Here is a 19,829-nt window from a genome sequence, read left to right on the forward strand (position 1 = left end):
AATGTTTGATGTTTTATTGTGTAATATTCTGTTGGGAGCTGCGGGAAACCCCGCCAGATTCGGGGGGGTATGAATAAGTTGCTGTTGTTCTTACTAAAAGGGGCTAAAGTTCGGCATTCACTGTGTGTGTGTGTGTGTGTGTGTGTGTGTGTGTGTGTTTTCTGAATGGACATCTAGCTAAGGACAGGTTCCAGCATTTCTCTCATACACATACATGTGTGATGTGGGTGAAGCCACCCACCCACTCCTCCAGAAACTATCTCATGTTATTGGATAAATCAGTAAAGGATGAGAGTGTTTCTTTGACTCAACTGCGTGTGCTCCGTCTTAACTATCTCTGCATGAATTTGCATCAGAACAGGGTCACGCTACACATTATTTCTTTCTCTCTCTTTTTTTTATCCCCTCTCCACTAAATTGCAGCATTTAATTTCACCTGTCAACATGCCGAGACCTCACAGACAAGGAAAATTGGAAGCATAATTTAAATTAGGCAGAGTGGTAAAGCATCCAGCTTCTCCTTGAGCAAGCCAACTGTGCTAGCTGAAAAGACTTACTGGCAGCTCCGGAAAGGGCAGCCAGCATCTCAACCCCTTCTGCCAAAGGGAGAAAGGGGGGAAAGAAAAGAGAGCGAAATGAAGGCAGGAGCGAGCGATCAGCTTGAAGGGAGAACGAAGAGCAAGCGACCCGTCTCATCTTAAAACAAATCCATTTCTCCACCTTGGTGATTTTAAATATACATACGCACACTCCAATATATTGATCTTCTGAGTGTATGCCAAGCACGGAGATATAAAGCACCAGTTCTTTGAATATTCTGCTGGTAGAAGTCTGTCTCCTTACAATGAGGCTTGTGGAGATAGAAAGTCTTTGAAGGAAGCAGGTTGCAGGGGACGGGGGACGGGGAGCAGCGGGGGGTGGGGAAGAAGGGACTGGGAGTCACAGTCAGGTCAGGCTTAAGCTACGAAGCACCAAGATTCTCTATGCCAAAGCAGTGATCAAGGTATTCTGGTGTCCTGGGCAAAATATTGCTTTAGATTTATATAGGTCATGCTATGCAAAAAGGGCTCCAGGGTGGCGCAGCAGCTACACGTTGAGAGATGAGGCACACAGTCTAGAAGAGAGCACAGTAATGCATTGGAACAGGCAGGTATCCCAGAGCTCAGGGGTATGATTTTAAGGCAGATGAAGCCGCCAGCTTGTTGAAGCTAAGCAGGTCTGGGTCTGGTTAGTACCTGGATGGGTGACAACCCAGAACACTGCCTTGGCAGTGGTGTAGCAAGGGGGGGCGATGGGGGCAGGTCGCCCCGGGTGCCACCATGGAGGGGGGGTGACATTCGGTGCCCCCCACTAGGGAACTTTTTTAGTTTTTTTCTCTTGCAGGAGATTTTTCAACTGTTCTTATATGTTCTTTCAATGCTGATTTCATATCTGAAGTCGGTTTTGTTCTGTAAGCTCTAGTTTTTTTGCAATTCATGTTTTTCACTTTTCACGTGGGGGGGGTGACAAAAAAATTCCACACCGGGTGCCACCTGGGCTTGCTGCGCCTCTGTGCCTTGGGTTTTGTTTTATCTGTTAACTTATTTAATTTATATACTGCCCTCATCCAAAGTGCACATAAATGTAAGACAATGAATAAAATCGTAGAATCACAGAGTTGGAAGGGACCCTGAGGGTCATCTAGTCCTACCCCCTGCAATGCAGGAATCCCAACACGCTGCCCCCCACCCGATTTGAAACCATACCAGGCCCTGCTTAGCTCTGCGAATGTGCTAGCAGTTTTGCCGTACAATGAATCATAGAGTCTTAGAGTTGGAAGGGACCCATGGGTCATCCAGTCCAACCCCCTGCAATGCAGCACTCTCAGCTATCACATTCATGGCAGATGGCCATCTAATCTCTGTTAAAAAACTTCCAAGGAAGGAGAGTCCACCACCTCCTCTCCTCCCTCCGTGTGCTCCCTAAATCTGTTCTGGGGCTCACCGGTGGTGGGACAGATCTGGTCACAGGATGCGTGGGTGAGGAGGGGAGACAGGGCAGGAGGTCCCACTGCACAAGCACAAATCCTTGTACTACTGGAACCAGAGCATAGGATATCACCCAGTGTTTACATGAAGGGATGTGTTTTTACAGGTAGAGCATCTCCAGCCTGCATCCTGGTAGAAGGGCAGTCTCAGGTGGGTTGTAGTACCTCTGAGTTGCAGTTCTTGCTTTTTCCCGAATGCAAAAATACACTGTTCGTTGTGGGGTATTTGGAGTGATGTAAGCTGGAGAGGTTCAATTAGGATTTGGGATGGACTTTTCCTAGTTGCATGGCCCTGAGTGGCACAGATAAGAAATAACTTTTTTGCTGGGGGCAGATAGAAAATCCTGCTGTAGAATTTGTCAAGAGCTGGAAGGACCAAGGGAAAGCAGAAACGGGCATATTAGGAGAGGGGAGGGGAAGAAATCAAACGCTCGGAGAATATTGTTTTCTTCAATGTAAACACCAGGTATAAAAAGAGTGCATAAACCCCAACGAAGAGGCTAATTCTCTTTGAGGTAAGGAGGCAAGTTCAAAGGCAAGGCCGTCGGTGATGTTTGAATTTCAGATGAGATAAAAAGCAGCAGCCTCTTTGGCATCACAGTGCAAAAGCTTACATGGCTTCTTGTGAAAAGCAATTTCTTTTAGATTATGGCACAGCAACTATCATTTAAACTGCTAGGGATTGTAATTGAACTCTGAAGATCCACCCTTTCTCCAAACACCGGCTGAAGTAATAAGGTTTCCTTGGGCTTGTTTGAAGCAACAACCACAGAGAGCCCAGTTTACAGAGGTGAAGGGAGCTGAGGAATGGCTGGATGGTGCCATACAGTATTTCCAGGTCCAGCTTGCAGGTTACACTTAGCATGTTGTCAATTGGGAACTTGGTGAATGCGCGATAAGTTGTCACGCATGCCATCAGTGGTGTTGCAAGGTTAAGAAACAGGGAGAGCATAGGTGCTGGCTCCTAGGAGCCAAAGAAGCATTGGGTTTTTTGAGAGGGCCGGGGCCCCTCAATGTTCAGAGGGCGTTCAGCTCCGCCCCTCTGATCCCCATGACATCACACCCATGATTTCATGATGTCATGTCGGATCCCCGCAATCATCTTTAGAAGTTGGCATCTAATACACCACATATAATATACCAAATAAATTTGGACTGCTCTCTCTTCGATGCTCTTTGGAGAGACCTACTGGTGACTCCTTTGAGGGTTAAAGCATCTATTTGTAAAAAAAAAATCTGTAATTAAAAATCTGCTGAGAGGTGATATTCTCGAAACTACTGAGATTGTTTCAGGATATTTAGTTGAGATTCTTAAAGTCAAATTTAAAACTACTTAATTTTACTGAATGGTGGATACTGAGTCTTTTATATGTTTTAAGTATTCAATTTGTCTGGATTACCAACGTTTTATGGATGGGTCTTTTTCTCTCTTTTATGATTTTTATTGTCTAAATTATGCCAATAAAGCCTGAATGAAGGATACAACAGGTGACCACTATCAGCACTTTCTGGAAACAATTGAGAACATTACTGTTCTAAGAGGTTTTCCCAGCCTGATGAATGGGTCTATACCAAGAGTGTCCCACTTGTCAATGTTTTGGTCTGTTTTTAAATATATTTGCTGTTTTTTGCTTGAAACTATTTTATATTTAAATTGCCTTGAGGTGGCGGTTTAGAAGGTGATTAATATATCAAAGCTAGTGGTATTGATAATAATAAACTGAGTTCACAGAATTTGAGGGCTGTAGCCCAGTGGTACTGCACTCATATCAAGGGATCTAGGGATCCTTCCCTAGAAATCATGGGAAATCATTCCCTAGAAATCATGGGAAATCACAGACCCAGATGAAATCATGGGACAAAGGGAAGTGTGGCTGAGAACTAAATTAGATGGATAGTCTAATCATTTTTTTAAAAAAAAGAATATTTATATCTTGCTTGCTTGCTGGATTTATTTATTTCGTGACATTTATACACCGCTTTGATTGTAAACAACAACAACAACCCTCCAAGCGGTTTACAAAAGATAAAAAGAGTAGCATCAAGAAAAAAATTACAACTCTATAACATTCAAATGTTTGAATGCTAAAACAGATTAAGATTACCTCAACATTCTAAGCATCAGGAAAGGTGTGTACAAAGAGGGTTGTTTTTAGCTGGTGCCAAAATGAGCACAGTGAAGTTGCCTGTGTGGTCTCAATAGGCAGAGAGGTCGAAAAGGGAGGCTCTGCCATGCTAAGAGGTTGAGTTCTTACAAATGCAGAATTGGTATTGTGTGGCACCTGCAGTAGTGCCACTTCTACCAGTTGAAGTGGTTGAGTAGGCACATGTTAGGTAAGGAAATCTCCTAGGTAAACTGGTCCCAAGTTCTTCTATACCATACTTTTCCGTGTATCAGATGAGGTTATTTTCACTCTAAAATAATGTTCAAAAACGTGCCTTGTCTCATACATGGATAGTGAATAAGGTGGATGGGTCACTGTGGCAAGTGGGCGTTCGATTATCAGCTGCCAGCGACTGTTATTGTCAGTGCTGCAGGTGAGCGATTTTTGGCAACCCCCCCCCAAAAAGCTGTAAAACTCAGGTCAATCCCCCGCAAAACTCTGGGCAATCCTCCACACAAAAAAGCTCAACAACCCTGGGCAATCCTTCGCAAAATAAAGTTCAACAACTCTGAGCCATTTCCCCCCATCTTCTGAAATGTGAATCTCACAAAATAGGAGTCAACTTATACATGGGGCATCTTATAGACGGAAAAGTGCGGTACTCATAGTAACACCTTGGACAGTTGGAAATCAGCAACCGGTGCAGATCTCTGCGCTCAGGTATTATATGTTGACAAGGCCTCACTCCTGTCGGCGATCTTGCAGCAGCACTCTGCGCTAACTGCAGCTTTCGGATCGATCGTGAAGGAAGCCCTTGATTGTAATAGGACTTCAAAGCGATTTACCAGTCAGATGGGTGGCATATAGATAATAAAATATTATAATTATAATTATTACCAAAATAATAAAACTATCAGCTACAAACAAATATTTAAAACGTTCAAAAAAAATGAACTAAAATCAATGATATGCTAAAAACCCAGATAAGACAGTGCTGGCATAAAGCACCTTCCTGGTTTCCTAAGGGAAATAAGGCAGTTTTGTAGACTCAGCTGATGCTCCCCATTCAAAACTCCTGAAGAAGTGTCTGTTTCATAAACTTTTATGGGGGTGGGGGTGTATTTTAATATGAGAACCTGCATAAACCCAGTCATTTAAGTGTGAATTCGTATGGTCCTTTCTCTTCATTCTCTGTGAGATGACCTTCACAACCAAGTCTCTGCACTGACTAATTCTGACTTGCACAAACTGATGTATCACTTAAAAAAAAGAAAAGAAAAAAGTACAGGGAGGGCAAAACAACATCCCCTTAATTCCTTCCTTTTCATGCCAAATCCCATTTGTCGCTTTTAATTTGCATTCTGCTGAATTTGATTTCTGTCTTTTCTTATTATTCAAAAGACACACACACACACAAAAAGGCCACCCAACAAACAACAAAAACTTCACCAGATGCTTTCATAATGAATATGCAAACAAAGAAAGAATATAAATTAGCAGAGCGAAATAGCAGGTTACAAGAATGGGGCATTCACATCTCTTCCCATTACGTTCAAGAGTTAATTGCTGGAATCAGACTCTGCATCTATATGCCATGATGGGGCCGGGAGAGGGGGGGAACGCTCTTTAAAACCTGAACTGGCATCCATTAGATATGAGGGGCACATCTTTTTCCATGTCACCTTACAAGATAATTTTAGAAGAAAGACTCCGGAAAAGAACAATGTGTCAAAGGGGGGAAAGCTGGTGACAAAAGATGTTCTCTTGGCATTTCAAAGAGTACGCGTGAGAGTGAATTATATAAAGTGCACTACAATCTCTTGTCCTAAACACCTCTGGGATAAACGCATACCCCTCTGTGCCAGAGGGACTGGCCTTTGTTCCCCCCAGGTAACCATCCTGTCCTTTCTGGAGTGGGTGATTGGCGTCGCGGAGGGAGAATAGCCTTTCTGCCATTAGACAAAGAGCCCTAGCTGGGCTGAGTTCTGTCATCTGATAAGTAACTGGCTCAAATCTCTCTCACTCCCTTTATAAGGAAATACCTCCACAGGGAACACTTTGTTACAAGTGAGAACTAAACTAATGTCACTATAGCCAGAAGTCTGGATCTGAGAGTAGGCGTGGAAGGAGGAGCTGTCTGTTTTGATTACCAGCTTCTCGTTTTCCCAATCTTAAATTTGGTTCTGCATTTCTGCAGCAATTGGAGTGTGTGTGTGTGTGTGTGTGTGTGTGTATTCATGAAAATGTTAGCATTTTAGTGCAAATTTCTCCTAAGAAACACATTCTTGTATGCTGTCTTGACTGAGATGCAAATTTTGGCAAGCAATGTTCTCATATATAATGCACGTCTGTATGTTATTTCACCAATATATTCATTTTCATGCTAGTCCAATGCCTGCCAGAATCCTCCGCCCTCGCCTGAGTCTCAATGTTGCTGAGCAGGGAGAAGGATGGAGAGGAAACTAGAATCATTTCACTCTGCCTCTCCTTGGGTTTGGCTCCACCTGTCATTAACTCTGGCTGTGGCTACTGCTGGGCTCCCTGCCTTCTGCCATGTCAGACCATGTGTTCAACTAGCCCGATACTGTGTCCTCTGAGTGAGTAGTTGTGTGTTGATAACCCGTCACCTGCGTGGAGTAAATAAGACACAAGGACACGTGGTTATAGGGTAATGCGTAAATTAAGGCCACAACTTTATTGGTTATAGCATGTGAGTGGTATTGGCTTAGGCACTGAACGGGAATGCAACATGTGACTCCACCCTGCTGGTATGGAGACACTTAAAGGTTAATGAACAGTGGGAGGAGCTGGTTGATGCAAATACAACTGGAAGCTTCCCCTGATGTCACTGGGGGTCATGCCATGGCCCTAACCCAAGTAGGGCATCGGACGGGATCCACGACCGCCCGATCCCCTTATTGGGATACCCCTAGGAGGTAGCTGATGGCCTTAACCTGACATCCGACACACAACACAGATACATCACATATTGATTAATCCAATGCCTAACCGCCAATATCAAAAGTTGTGACAAATTGCTATGAGGTAGGCGAAAAAACCAAAAGGCCGGTGCCAATTTGCCAAATGGATAAAAAAAAAACTCCTACCGGGCCCCTTGGGCAACCAAGGCGACCAACTGAAGTCCACAGCAAGGTCAAAGTAAAGCAATATAGAGGAGGGAGAAAGGTTGTTTTCTGCTGCTCCAGAGAAGCGGACACGGAGCAACGGATTCAAACTACAAGAAAGAAGATTCCACCTAAACATTAGGAAGAACTTCCTGACAGTAAGAGCTGTTCGGCAGTGGAATTTGCTACCAAGGAGTGTGGTGGAGTCTCCTTCTTTGGAGGTCTTTAAGCAGAGGCTTGACAGCCATCTGTCGGGAATGCTTTGATGGTGTTTCCTGCTTGGCGGGGGGTTGGACTGGATGGCCCTTGTGGTCTCTTCCAACTCTATGTTTCTATGATTCTATGATTCTATGATTCAATGCCTATAGGGAGAGAGGGCAGGTGATCCGATGCAGGCAGGAAGCAAAGAGAAAGGTTTCCCACCGCTGCAGCCTCTAAACGGAGCCAGACTCCACCCCCCAGTGAGTCCTATTGGCCGGTTGAGGGGTATGATGCAGTGGTGGGGAGGGGCTGATGCAGGGGACTGAACACACCCCCTGCAGGCGCAGGAAACGGGTCCTGCCCGCAAAGCCTCCCCTCTGTAAGGGAGGAGAGGTCTTGCTCTGCTGTTCCCTGAGATCCCTTTAACTGGAGGTGGCAATCGCTGAACCAGGGGCCTTCTGTGTGCACAGATGCATCAGAGCCATGGCTTCTCCATTGAGCATGATGAAGCTGTATGAAATCTTCATCCAAAGAAAGCCAACTTCTGTGGTGAGCAAACAAAAACCCACATCCTGGGTGCAGGTAATGCATTTGCAGTTCCCTTGTTTCGTTTCTAAAATGATCATTGAAATATATTGTGATGCAAACAAAATCTGCTCCTTTTCCCTTACGGGGTATCCAAGAGCCCATATAGAGTCCTTAACTGGGTTCCCTATCAGTAGGAGAAAATAACAGAGGCCAACCAGAGAATATTGAGAAGCAAAGCAGCTAGTAAGCCTGATCTTTATTAAACAGTTGCATCAGGGTCCTCACTTACCACATGCAGGAGGGAGGAGGAACCCAGAACAATGGTGTGCAAGCCTTATATAGACTGTTGAAATTGCCACCCCGTAGCTCAAGACCACTTCCCAGCACATCATACATACATCACAGAAGGAGGCGGGCTACAGCAGAAATCCTGTCTGCCAGGATACCTGACAATGGCCAGTGATTGCTTACGTGGGCAGCCTGGCCATTCTTTTGTGATAGTAAATACTTAATTCCTGAATCCAGGTCACAGGGAGGGCCGGCTCTAAGGGAAGGCTGGGTGGCGCAGGGCGCCGGGCCGCCAGGGGGCGCCGCGCGCCGCGCCCGCCCACCAGCCGCGGCGAGAAATGGGGCAGGGGGTGCCGGAGTGATCTCCGCACCATGGCACCAGGGCACCCGACATGCTTAAGACGGCCCTGGTCACAGGCTCACCCAATTCATACATAAAGATGCCCTAAAGTCAGGTAAGCAAAAGACAATAGGGAGGCTTTCCCATTTCCTTCCTCCTTGCAGATAAACATTTGAGGTCAATTTGGGAGAGTCAAAATGGTTTCAGGATTGCTCTCCTGTACTATTTCAGACTCGGGTTAAGTACCCAATCCGTTCCGGGGTGCCGTTTGCACCCCGAAAAGTACTTAACCTGAGCGGCGCTTTTAGTGCATGCGTGAAGCGCTGATAGAGCGCTTCTGTGTATGCGTGAAGCGTGCAGAATGCTTCTGCGCATGCATGTGCGACGGAACCCGGAAGTAAACACTTCCGGGTCTGCAGAGTACGCATCCTGAAAGTACGCAACCCACAGCGTACTCAACCCGAGGTATGATTGTAATAATAATAATAATAATAATAATAATAATAATAATAATGGGCGGCTTCCAACAAAATATTAAAATACAGAATCCATCAAACATTAAAAGCTTCCCTGAACAGGGCTGCCTTGAGATGCCTTCTAAAGGTCTGGTAGTTGTTGTTCTCTTTGACCTCTAGTGGGATGGCATTCCACAGGGTGGGTGCCACTACTGAGAAGGCCCTCTGCCTGGTTCCCTGTAACTTGGCTTCTCGTAGCAAGGGAACCGCCAGAAGGCCCTCGGCGCTGGACCTCAGTGTCTGGGCAGAACGATGGGGGAGGAGACGCTCCTTCAGGTATACAGGTATATTGTACTTATGTATGTGTTTGCCTTGTAAATTTATGAACATTTACCAGTAATTAATATATTTGAGACCTTAAATTATTATAACAATTACATGGCAAGGATTGGCCCACGCTGGCTAGGGTGGATGTAGTCCCGAGCACCAGGCTGGAGAAGTTGGGTTTAGACTGCAACAGGCTGTGAGAGACAGGGCACCTGGAAGGTAACATGGGAGAAGATAATGTGATTTGGAAGGCACTCGAGCCCACTGCCCTGTGTTCTGAACATTTGGATACTTTATCCATTTGATTTGTCTCAGTCTGGCCCCCAAGATACAAGAATTCCATTCCAAAAAGGATATCATCTTCTGTCACAACAAATCAGGTTGCTGCATGGCTTGCTATTTCAATTAACACCAAGGAAGAAAATGCCCTTTTCAACTGATCGTATTTACTTAAAGTAAGTCCCATCAAAATCCTACTTGCCCCCCCCCCCCCGGTAAATGCGCTTAGGGTTGGATCACTAGCATGCCTTTTCTGGCTCCTCTTTTAAAACAGAAGACCCATATGCACACACCCTTCACATATTTATATTATTTATATTTATATTTATAGATTTATATTCATCATGAAGAGTTGGACATGACCAAATGACTAAACAACAACAACATTTATATTTTTATTTAATGTGCAATGACAAGGTGCAGAAAGGATGCACCAATTCTTACATCAATCGAGAGCAGTTTATACTGTGAATGAAGCAAATGAAAAAAAGGAAGCACATGTTTAGACTTTAAAAAAAAATACAAAAAGCCCTGCAAGCAAAACAATTAATCCATCTATTCGTGAATCTATACTCTGTTGTCCTACTTCATCTTCCTATCGCTATTTATTAAAGTGCTCACATCGCCAGGGATCCGCAAACCTGATCATTAACAAAAGAGACAGATGCTTCAATTCTGTTCACTGTTTTAAAAAGGCTTTGAAGCCTAAGGTGAAGACAAGTTATCAAGTTTCTTTAATTTAAAAGACAGGAGGAGACAGAACAAAATGGGTGAAAAATACCTCACCATCAGGAAAGCTATCCTTAATAGTCTGTCACCCATCACCTTCATCCCTCCTTGCATAAACTTAACACAGGAAGTCACCTTAAAATGAATCATTTTAGCTTAATGTATAAGCGAAACAAGCTATAGCTTAGGGCCCCACTCTCTTGGGGGCCCCAAATAAAATTAAAGGGGGGGGGAACCTGGATGTACATCTCCAAAATAGAAGATAAAAAACAAATAAAACCCGTGCAGCAACAGTGTTTTGTGTTGCGTAAGCTCCTATGTTGTAAGTAATAGGCCCTGCTTGCTAGCCTGCTCCCTAAAATATCATGGTTTGCTCATTTCTATATCAATTACTTTTATAAAATACATATTTTGTTATGTGCAAATGGCTTTAGATACCTACTAGGTCCATAAATTACCATACAGCATATATTCAACACAAAAAACAGCAGCAATTTGTTGTTGACGATGGACAGCTGGATGTATAATGGGCCCCATTACCTTCAGTAGTTTAGGGCCTCATCAAACCTAAATCCGGCCCTGGTCAGAGCAAAAGTAGCTTTTCAGAATTTCTGGCAGGAGACATTCCCATCTTTATCTGGAGATGCCAGGGATTGAACCTGGGGCGTTCTGCATGCAAGGCAGATGTTCTGCCAGGGAACCTCAACCCTCCTTTACATAATATGGAAAAGAGAGGAGTGACCAAGAGCACAAATAAGTTATTCACCTCTTCACAAACATGTGTGATAGCACGAGAACCGCTTAAACAAGATTGCAGTCCCATACCGCTGAGGTGTACAGTGGTACCTCACAAGACGAATGCCCTGCAAGATGACTTTTTCGCAAGACGAATGTGTCTTGCGATCTGATGGGTGACTTGCAAGACGAATTCGTTTTGCGAAAAATTCATCTTGCGAATCATGGTTTTCCATAGCAATGCATTGAAATTTAGTTAATGCGTTCCTATGGGCAAAAAAATAAATTTCAATGCATTCCTATGGGAAACCGCGATTCACAAGACGAATTTTTCGCAAAACGAACTGACTCGCAGAACGAATTAAATTCGTCTTGCGAGGCACCACTGTATGTGCAAGTACAGCCGTACCTTGGAAGTTGAACAGAATCCATTCCGGAAGTCTGTTCGACTTCCAAAGCCTTTGAAAACCAAAGTGTGGCTTCTGATTGGCTGCAGGAAGCTCCTGCAGCCAATCAGAAGCCACGGAAGCCCTGTCGGACATTTGGCTTCCAAAAGAACATTCAAAAACTAGAACAGTCGCTTCCGGGTTTCGATCGGTCAGGAGCCAAAATGTCCGAGAACTAGGCTGTTCGGAAGCCAAGCTACGACTGTACCACAAACCTCATGGGCAGAATAATCATGTGAGACTGCGTATGTCAATAGTTACAGGTAGGTAGCCGTGTTGGTCTGAGTCGAAGCAAAATAAAAAAATTCCTTCAGTAGCACCTTAAAGACCAACTAAGTTTATATTTTGGTATGAGCTTTCGTGTGCATGCACACTTCTTCAGATACACCTGTATCTGAAGAAGTGTGCATGCACACGAAAGCTCATACCAAAATATAAACTTAGTTGGTCTTTAAGGTGCTACTGAAGGAATTTTTTTATTTTGCGTATGTCAATGTCACACTTCCCACAGTTGTAAGATGGCACCAAAGAGTGGTGCAACTTTAGATTCTCTGGACTCTTTAGAAGCTGGCATGCATTGCTTTGCTGCCTTCAAAATAGGGCAAGCTATCTCTGCTGCAATGGGGGACCCTCCTGCTCATTCCGCTGAGTGAGACCCTGGACTTCTGCCCCCAAACCCAGCATTGGTGATGCCACTTGACAAACAGCTCCAATGCCATCCTTCCCTCACACACCGCTCTTTATATTGCAGCCAGGCAAGCAAGTGTGGTGTGTGTGTGTGTGTGTGTGTGTGTGTGTGTGTGTGTGTGTGTGTGTAAACGGGGGCGCCACAACAGAGTGGAGTGAAACAATTTCAAGCCACTTACCTATGTTGTTACTGGGCTAAGGACTGGAACAAAGGCGTCCCAGTGAGAGCCTATTACTAGCACAGTAGCGAGTGGAATTATAAATAGGAAAGGACTGCCATTTAAAAGCTGGCGCAAGGAGAAATAAATCACACTGTTGTGAAATATGACGCCTTGTTCTTAGGCCTCTCGCCCCTGCCTGACAATGGAGCTCATTTAACTTCCTTTGAAATCAAGGAAATATTGCAGCTATACAAAAGCCATACAAGAATGTGCCAGCATTTTGGGTGCTTTGCAGGGAGGAGCCAGGCTTCTGACGTGCAGAACCTCAAGAAACTTTCGTCAAGGCGCAGTGAATCTGTAATCACAAGCGCACAATGGCCATGACAGAAGCTAAATCATTGTTGTGTTTTCCCCACCGAAGAAAAACAATATGGAATAATGAGCTGTAATCTGGTCTGTATTTTCTGTGCCTGTCGCAGGGCAGATGGGAAAGTCAGGCCACGCGATCCTTTCCTTTCCGCCCCCCAGCCAACCATCCCATTGTGACTGAAGGATGGAAATTGGTCCGGAAGTGCTGAGTCTATAGAACTACCAAAAGCCTTCAGCACAATCCTTTTACTTCTGCACAGAACAAACAACGCCTTCATCAACCCCCCCCCCCCAAAAAAATGCTTTCAATGAAAGCATGAAAACCTAAACTTTTGTTAACTCACTACTACATTTTCACACACCATTATTATACTGTTGTGAGGTGGGGGGGAACGATAGGCTGAGCACCCCTTCTGACTCTTGGATACAGCAGAGATTTGATTGCTGGGATAGCCAGACCAGCCTGTTAATGGCCCTCCACAAGCCCTCCACAATCAGCCCTGAGCACTCACTGGAAGGACAGGTCGTGAAGCTGAGGCTCCAATACTTTGGCCACCTCATGAGAAGAGAAGACTCCCTGGAAAAAACCCTGATATTGGGAAAGATTGAGGGCACTAGGAGAAGGGGACGACAGAGGACAAGATGGTTGGACAGTGTTCTCGAAGCTACGAACATGAGTTTGACCAAACTGCGGGAGGCAGTGCAAGACAGGAGTGCCTGGCGTGCTATGGTTCATGGGGTCATGAAGAGTCGGACATGGCTAAACGACTAAACAACAACAACAAGCATGGATCCTTAAGGGAACAAAAGGAGTGGCAAGTGGGTGGACCTCTCTCCCTCAGTGGTCTGTTAGTCAGAAAGACAAAAGGCCAGGGCAGAGTTGAGTTATGTGAACTAGAAGCTAGAGGCAAAAAAAGCTGCGGACTTGAAAGCCAGACCCGATGTCTGTTAAAATAACAAAGAGGTACATCTTTGTTGTACGTTTCCGAGCACAATTCAAAGTGTTGGTGCTGACCTTTAAAGCCCTAAACGGCCTCAGTCCAGGATACCTGAAGGAGCGTCTCCACCCCCATCGTTCTGCCCAGACGCTGAGGTCCAGTGCCAAGGGCCTTCTGGAGGTTCCCTCGCTGCAAGAAGCCAAGTTACAGGGAACCAGGCAGAGGGCCTTCTCGGTAGTGGCACCTGCCCTGTGGGACACCCTCCCACCAGATGTCAGAGAAAAACAACTACCTGACTTTTTAGGAGATATCTGAAGGCAGTCCTGTTTAGGGAAGCTTTTAATGTTTAATAGATTATTGAATTTCAATGTTTTGTTGGAAGCCGCCCACAGATAATAATATTATTATTATCTGCAGCAGCAGAACAAGACGCCTTCACCTGTCCCAGGTGCAGCAAAACACGTCTCTCCCACATCAGTTCTTTACAGCCACAGCAAACACAAGCAACCTTCCAACAGTTGGGACTTCACCCCCAAAAGCACACTCCTTCATTGTCTCTCAAGACAGACGGATGCCAAGTAGTTAACAGCGATATTTATATACTGCCATATCGTAACAAGAGATCGAAGCCGTTTGCAATGTAAAAAAAAATTAAACCAGCTCAGTTGAGCTTGACTGACAGGCCAGCCCTGTCAGATTTCATCTCCATCAACTGTCACCCCAGAGCAGGCATTCCACCAGACTGCCTCAGTGGGAGAGTTGGGAAGCAGGGTTCACTCCAGGCATCCCCAAACTGTGGCCCTCCAGATGTTTTGGTCTACAACTCCCATGATCCCTAACTAACAGGACCAGTGGTCGGGGAAGATGGGAACTTTAGTCCAAAACATCTGGAGGGCCGAATTTTGGGGGTGCCTTGTTCACTCCATCAGTCCGGCCCAGAGTATCTGCTTTGTTAATCTCCCATTCTGTTTGTTCTCTGTGATAGCTCTTCTCCCAAGCGATTATCTGAGCATGCAAAAACTGATTTGGCCTGTTTTTTGACATGAAGCCTAACTTCAGCGTCTGGCAGCCCATCCTAATATTCCAAGCGTTGATTTGAAGAAATCACTAAATCCAGGAATTAGGGATGCTTTGCCTTCACAAATTGGTGCCCACAAACTGGGGCTGGCACTATGCCACAATGGGTCTCAATATTATTTGTTCTAGACTCAAGGGTCACTTCAGCATAGAGCAAGACACTTGAGATCGCCAGTTTTGTGGGATGTGCTTGGGGTGGGCGGGCAAGGTCTCTTCAACATGAGGCTGCTTGATCAGTCGACTCTCATACACAAGTTTCTTAGCATCCCTGCCATAACTCTCTCTTCACAAGCTAGTCTTCAGCATAGATAATACCATTCATTAGGAGAGTAAGGCAGACACAGTGGAGCCCCATCCTTAATCAATTTTCGTTGTTGATGCTTGAGGTTCTTGTTGCAAGGCTTAACAAAAAAAATAGGGCATCTGGATGAGCTCATCAGTGGCTCATTATTAGCATTACTTTGTAGGTTGCTATTTGAGAAGCTATTAAAGTGGGTGGTTGAGGCAATGATTACTCCTGCTGCTTTATCTCCATCCTTCTGTTTGTTCAAGCGTCAAATCAAAGACACACAACCCAATGCATATTTGCTCTTCCTTGTGTTCAACAGGCCTTACTCCCAGGTAAGCATGCACAGGACTACAGCCTGTTGCTGCTTGGCCTAGCTGTGCATTCCCAAATGTTGTTCATTCACCCAAACAATGTTTGTCCTGGTACATACAGTACTTTAAAAAGCCTCGGAGTGGCCTGACGCCTTAGGGCAACTTGTCCTTAGGACAATGAATAAATGAATATAGGAAGGTTCTGTTACAACATCAGCCCCAGGCAGTCTTTGACCCGTAAAAGGCACTATAAACGCCTTCAAGGATGGAGTTCAATGGGCCTTGCCCCCAGGCAAGTGGGTATAGGATCACAACCTCAAAACCTTTTGAAAAGCAATTCCATCCTACTAGATACAGGGCATTGCTCCAAGAAAATAAGTATACTGGTTCGTGAGACAGCAATGATGCCACCCCTTTTCACTTATTAACCCTGATAGCAAAGACTGATCAAAGCTTAGAGTCCCTGGGCTTAAAGCATATTTACCAAATTCAATAAATCATTATCATAATAACAATGACAACCAGGCACACCTACTCTATGGGGCTCAGGGCTCTACAGCTCCCCCATGTCCTCTGAGACAGGGTTCAGGCCCCCCAAATCTTGAGAGGGCAGAAGAGGCCTGGCGGGGAGTCACCCCAGACTACACAGCGTCGGGAAGATGTCACACGAACTACCGCAGCCTGGCAGGCAAATGTCGCATCAGAAGGAGGCCTGGTCAGCAATGTGGAAGTATTGAACCTACTGAATTGTAAAAGGTTGTTATCCTGTTCTGTGTTTCCTGCTACGCCTGTAGATTGAGCTCATGTCTCTTTTGTCCGGATTTGCTCTTCCAGGCTCAAAAGAGAACACCATAGACTGTTCTTTTCTTGAAATAGTTGAATAGAAAGGACTTATCTATTCTTAGTTATATGGGGAAATATATCCATCATTCTCCTTTCCTCCCAGCAGAAGTATTGTCCAAGTTACTTTTATTATTTGGAATCTGAAATGGTTGATTCTTGCACCGATAGATGAATAAAGGCGGTTCCAGAGTGACAGAAAATAGAGAAGAATGATTCTGTCTGCAGGGCAATTTCAAGTTTTATGCTGACTAGTGATTATGTCAAAAGGCCTGTCATCAAAAGCAGCAAAAGACCTACTACCCAAAGCAATAATCTAAAATGGAATATATTGTTTCCTTTCATTACTCCGGGGTTTGGGCTCTCTCTTTTTTTTAATTTCAAAGGGCTAAGCGGTATAAATGTACAATCCTTTGTTCACTCTGGACTCCGGCTTGTTACATGTTGAAGAGATCAATCAGAAGCTGGAGATAAGAAATTCAACAATCTGCCTTAAAATCAATGGCGCCCATCGTACACACGAAGAGAGCTGCGAAATGTCACAAATGGAGTTTTTAATTTTAATCAATAATACCTCTCAATCATCATTTTCTCCTCCCCAACTCCACATAATACCCATTTGCCCATTACAAACTTGTCTTGTAAACACCAAACTGCCTTGAGACTTATGACAAACATAAATAAGCAAAGACACGTTGCTTACTTTTTTTTGCCAGGCTAGTCACACTTCTCTGAAGTCTCTCAGCCTCACTCACCTCACAGAGTGTTTGTTGTGAGGGAGGAAGGGAAAAGGAGATTGTTAGCCGCTTTGAGACTCCTTAGGGTAGTGACAAAGCGGGATATCAAATCCAAACTCCTCCTCCTCCTCCTCCTCCTCCTCCTCCTCCTCCTCTTCTTCCAGATCCTTCCAGCTCTCTTAATTATGAACTTCTGCGCTACCATTGTGGGAACCTGGTCACTCAGTAGGCATTTTAATGATGTGCATATGGAATATAAATTGTTAGCTCCAATTCTAAACATATTTACCTGGAAACATAAACAAACAAACAAACAAACAAACAAACAAAGAACAAAGCTACACAAAATCTGATGCAAGAATTAGGAGTGGGGAATCCTTGCTAGTCACAGATTGCTTCAGACTCACAGGGCATCCTTTGCTAGGGCAAAGTTGAACAAAGAGGCAGGCAGAGGCAGGATGGGATTGTTTCCATGCAGGCTGCCACATTGCTGGATCATTTCTTAGAATTGTAGTTTTGGAAGGGACCAACCCCTGAAATGCAGGAATTTTTTTGCCCCAATGTAGGGCTCAAACGCATGACCCTGAGATTAAGAGTCTCATGCTCTACTGTCTAAGTCAGGCATCCCCAAACTTCAGCCCTCCAGATGTTTTGGACTACAATTCCCATCTTCCCTGACAACTGGTCCTGTTAGCTAGGGATCATGGGAGTTGTAGTCCAAAACATCTGGAGGGCCGAAGTTTGGGGATGCCTGGTCTAAGTTATCCCTTGTCACATTGCCACATAAGAGAAGACAACACACATCAAGGCTGGAGTTTGGTACGGTGCTGTGCTATGTCAAAAAACATGTAGCATGGTCTCCTGGTTGATATTCTACTGGCTCGCCTTATTTTTCAGTGGGTCAACAGCTGATGCTGACCCTAGATTTGGACCACAGGCAGAAGGTCTCAAGTTCAATTCCTGGCAACTGCAACGGAAGCATCTCAGGTATCGATCCCTGTATGAGGCCTTGGGGAATCATTGCCCCTCAGAATAAACAATGCTAGAGGGGCCAAAAGTTGACCTCATCACTACAATGCCATGTTATATTACAGCAGGATCAGGTGCCATAGCATCAAGGTTACAGGAAGGGAGGCACCTGAACCAAGTCCCTCCCAGTGCTGCCATCCTCCCCAACAGATTGACAAAAGCTCATCTACTGCAGCTCCTATGGACAGCGCTGTTCTGTTAAGATTGTGAGGAAAAGATGCCTCGACTAAGTCCATCTCTTTGTTCTCCACAACACCAACTCAGCATTGCAGTGCTGGTCTCTTCAAAGGCCAAGAGGGTTCACCTGTACTGAGTAAGCCTATGTGGTCCATCCAGTGGATCCGCATCTTCCTAAGAATTCCAGCACCACAACAGTGATCCGTTTTAGGGGAAGAGAAAGAGATGGGGAATAGAGAATTGAAAAGGAAAATGATGGTAACTCTACAAACCATACTATATAACGCATTGAGCTTGCAGGGATAGAAGAAAACTCCCAACTAATGCACACAAGTACACACACTTCATCTCTATGGTCATGTATGCCACTCATAAAAGAAAGGGACTTCAATCTTTTGAAGGCTGGCTTAAGCTATCTTTATTCTATTTTCAAAACAAAGCTGGCAGTAGGGAGTAGAAAGAACGCTTTGAGGTCCTAGCCATGTAGCTATATTAAAATAATCCACCTAGCTTCTTTTTAATAAATGTGCCAACTGGATAATCAAGTCTCTCCCTATGTTTGCCAGCTGCTCAGAATTAATACTCCCCCCTCCCTTTTTTTCACAAGAAGGATGCAAGAGGGTGGGGGAAGAAAGCCATGCGACCAAACTGCTAAGCTGTGAGATATTCTGAGCTTTCAGAACAAGGACATCCATCTGAAGAAAATGCAGAAAGAACAATTGTTTATGAACCACAAAAGTTTGGGCCCAAGCATTTATGGTAGCAGGCCATATATAGGAGAAATTCGTTCTGACATGTGGCCTCATCAAACAAAGCAAATGTAAAGGTCAAGGCAGCCTCACCCATGGATGTCTAATAGTTTCTGGTGGAAGGAAGAATAGGGATATTATTTCTAGCTCCAGATACTCAGCAGTGGGGAAACAATGGGAAGCCCTTTCTTTGAAATAGGAAAGAGTTTTGTGGCACCTTAGAGACTAACAAATTCACGATGGCATAAGCTTTTGGGGACTACAGTCAACTACTTCAGATGCATTGAGCAATACATATATGGCATATATGTATGTGAACATGGTTTGGAGGGGGGATTATAAAGGTGAGATGGAAATGAAATGGAGAATAGTACAGTCAAGTACCGCCGTACCTTGGAAGTCGAACAGCTTAGTTCCTGTGTTTTGGCTCCCAAACGCCACAACCCCAGAGGTGACTGTTCCGGTATGCAAACTATTTTTGGAAGCTGAACATCCGATGGGGCTTCCGCGGCTTCCGCTTGGGGCTGCAGGAGCTTCCTGCAGCCAATCAGAAGCCACGCTTTGGCTTTTGAAGATTTTGGAAGTCGAACGGACTTCTAGAACAGATTCCGTTTGACTTCCAAGGTATGACTGTACAGATAATAAGTACCTTACTAACATTAGAGGGGATGCAAAGAAAGGCCTGTGGGATGATCCTCCCCCAAAAATCAAGCAAGTACTGACTGTGGGGTGTTTTCTGACTGCAATTGAAGATATATTTGTTTACTCAGAAGTTCACTGATCATTAATGCCGATTTCTTGGTATTCTTGTGGGACAAAGTTTCCCCGTGTGAAGAAGTAATTTCTTTCGTCTCTCCAGAAACTTTCAACATTCAGTTTCC

At 44.7% G+C, this 19,829-nt stretch overlaps 1 protein-coding gene across 7 annotated transcripts in view; it reads right to left on the bottom strand.

The window, feature by feature from the left end:
- FHIT (fragile histidine triad diadenosine triphosphatase) overlaps positions 1-19,829 on the bottom strand; it is a 1,048,086-nt gene that overhangs the window by 714,552 nt on the left and 313,705 nt on the right. Inside the window, exon 1 of one of the 7 annotated variants that reach the window (XM_060271294.1) lies at positions 12,451-12,493. The exons of the other annotated variants lie outside the window; for them this stretch is intronic. The gene's annotated coding sequence lies outside the window, so the exon portion shown is untranslated. Of the gene's footprint in view, positions 1-12,450; positions 12,494-19,829 lie in introns of those variants that run through there. 7 annotated transcript variants of the gene reach the window in all.

This window comes from Zootoca vivipara, chromosome 2 (genome assembly GCF_963506605.1).
Source record: "Zootoca vivipara chromosome 2, rZooViv1.1, whole genome shotgun sequence".
Lineage (NCBI taxonomy): Eukaryota > Metazoa > Chordata > Lepidosauria > Squamata > Lacertidae > Zootoca > Zootoca vivipara.